We start from the raw sequence: 3457 nt of genomic DNA, 5'->3' as shown, positions 1-3457 counted from the left end.
AACCGGTTCTAACCTCAATTTGCATGTTTTTACACTTTATATGCTGTTTTAACCGTATTACAAGAATTCTTCTTTTAAACCGGTTTTAATCGGTTTCCACTGGATCAAACAGGTTCTAACCTCAATTTGCATGTTTTACACTTTATATGCTGTTTTGACCGTATTACAAGAATTCTTCTTCTAAAAGCGGTTCAAACCGGATTAATCTGGTTCCAACCGATCAAACCTCAATTTCCATGTTTTTACACTTTATATGCTGTTTTAACTGTATTACAAAACCGAATCCTTTCTTTTAAACCTGGATCAAACCTCAATTTCGCATGTTTTTTTTTTACACTTTATATGCTGTTTTAACTGCATTAAAAGAAATCTTCTTTTAAACCGGTTTTTTAACTGTTCTAACCTCTAATTCTGTTTTTACACTTTATATGCTGTTTTAACCGTATTACAAGAATTTTTCTTTTAAACCGGTATTAACCGATTTCAACCGATCAAACCAGTTCTATCCTCATTTCGCATGTTTTACAGTTTATATGCTGTTTTAACCGTATTACAAATATTCTTCTTTTAAACCGCTTTTAACCAGTTCGAACGGATCAAACCGGTAGTAGCCTCAATTTGCAAGTTTTTACATTTTACATGCTGTTTTACCGTATTACAAGAATCATCCTTTTAAACCGCATCAAACCGGTTCTAACCTCAATTCGCATGTTTTTACACTTTATATGCTGTTTTAACCGAATTACAAGAATTCTTCTTTTAAACCGAATTAAACTGGTTCCTACCTCAATTTGCATATTTATATTCTGTTTTGACCGTTATACAATAATCTTTCTTTTAAACCAGTTTTAACTGGTTCCAACGGATCAAACCGGTTCTAACATCAATTTGCATGTTTTTACACTAAAAATGCTGTTTTGACCGGATTCTTCTTTTAAACCGGTTTTAACCGGTTCCAACCGGATCAAATCGATTTTAATATCAATTTGCATGTTTTTACACTTTATATGCTCTTTTGATTTTATTAAAAGAATTTTTCTTTTGAACCGGATTAAACTGGTTCCTACCACAATTTGCATATTTATATTCTGTTTTGACCTTACTACAAGAAATCTTCTTTTAAACCGGTTTTAACTGGTTCCAACCTAATCAAACCGGTTCTAACCTCAATTCGCATGTTTTTACACTTTATATGCTGTTTTCACTTTATTACAAGAATTCTTCTTTTAAACCGGTTTTAACCGGTTCATATAGGTTCTCACCTCAATTCACATGTTTTTACTCTTTATTTGCTGTTTTTGACAATACAAGAATTCTTCTTTTAAACCGGTTTTAACCGGTTCTAACCGGATCAAACCGGTACTAACCTCAATTTGCAAGTTTTACATTTTATATGCTGTTATAACCGTATTTCAAGAATCCTCCTTTTAAACTGCATCAAACCGGTTCTAACCTCAATTCTATGTTTTTACAATTTATATGCTGTTTTAACCGAATTACAATAATTCTTCTTTTAAACCGGTTTTAACCGGTTCCATCCGAATCAAACCGGTACTAACCTCAATTTGTATGTTTTTACACTTTATATGTTGTTTTGACCGTATTACAAGAATTCTTCTTTTAAACTGGATCAAACCGGTTCTAACATCAATTCGCATGTTTTTACACTATATATGCTGTTTTAACCGTATTACAAGAATTCTTCTTCTAAAGCGGTTCAAACCGGATTAATCTGGTTCCAACCGGATCAAACCTCAATTTCCATGTTTTTACACTTTATATGCTGTTTTAACTGTATTACAAGAATCCTTCTTTTAAACCGAATCAAACCGATTTCATACGGATCAAACCGGTTCTAACCTCAATTCGCATATTTTACACTTTATATGTTGTTTGTTTCACTAAGAAACACATTGACGTAAACACTGTAACTATACCAAATCCAGGTACATTTTACTAAGAAACACATTGACCTCTATATTATAATCATACCATATCCAGGTATTCTCTAAGAAACACATCGACATCAAGACTATAATCATACCAAATCCATCAGACATATATATACTATAACCATACCAAATCCAGGTATTCACTGAAAACACATCAACATAAATACTATAATCATACCAAACAATATCGACATATATACTATAATCATACCAAATCCAGTGTATTCAATTAAGAAACAGATCGACATAAAATACTATAATCATACCCAAACACATCGACACATATACTTATAATCATACCAAATCCAGGTATTCACTAAGAAACACATCGACATAAAATACTCATAATCATACCTCAACACATCAATATATGATACCATAATCATACCAAATCCAGGTATTTACTTAGAAAAATATCGACATAAATACTATAATCATATTATATCCAGGTATTCACTGAGAAACACACATCAACATAAATACTATAATCATACCAAACACATCGACATATGCATACTATAATCATACCAAATCCAGGTATTCACTAAGAAACACATCGACATAAATACTATAATCATACCAAACACATCGACACATATACTATAATCATACCAAATCCAGGTATTCACTAATGTTCACATTGACATAAATACCATACTCATACCAACACATCGACATATACTATAATCATACCAAATCCAGGTATTTACTTAGAAAATATCGACATAAATACTATAATCGTATTATCCGGTATTCACTGATAACATCAACATAAATACTATAATCATACCAAACATCGACACATACATATACAGGTATTCACTAAGAAACACATCGACATAAATACTATAATCATACCAAACACATCGAAACATATTGCTATAATCATACAAATTCAGGTATTCACTAAGAAACACATCGACATAAATACTATAATCATACCAAACACACCGACATTTATACTATAGTCATACCAAATCCAGGTATTCACTAAGAAAATATCGACATAAATACTATAATCATACCAAACACAACTGACATTTTATACTATAGTCATACCAAATCAGGTATTCACTCGACATATATACTATAATCATACCAAACACATCGACATATATACTATAATCATACCAAACCATCCACATATTTATTATAATCATACCAAATCCATCCACATATTTATTATAATCATACCATATCCAGGTATTAACTGAGAAACACATCGACATATATACTATAATCATTCCAAATCCATCCACATATTTCCTATAATCATACCATATCCAGGTATTCACTGAGAAACACATTGACATATATATACTATAATCCTACCAAATCCAGGTATTCACTAAGAAACACATCGACATAAATACTATAATCATACCAAATCCATCCACATATTTACTATAATCATACCATATCCAGGTATTCACTGAGAAACACATCGACATAAATACTATAATCATACCAATCCAGGTATTCACTAAGAAACACATCGACATATA

Source organism: Tachypleus tridentatus, unplaced genomic scaffold, assembly GCF_004210375.1.
Source record: "Tachypleus tridentatus isolate NWPU-2018 unplaced genomic scaffold, ASM421037v1 Hic_cluster_2, whole genome shotgun sequence".
In the NCBI taxonomy this organism is placed as follows: domain Eukaryota; kingdom Metazoa; phylum Arthropoda; class Merostomata; order Xiphosura; family Limulidae; genus Tachypleus; species Tachypleus tridentatus.
Note: the sequence above shows the minus strand (reverse complement) of the source record.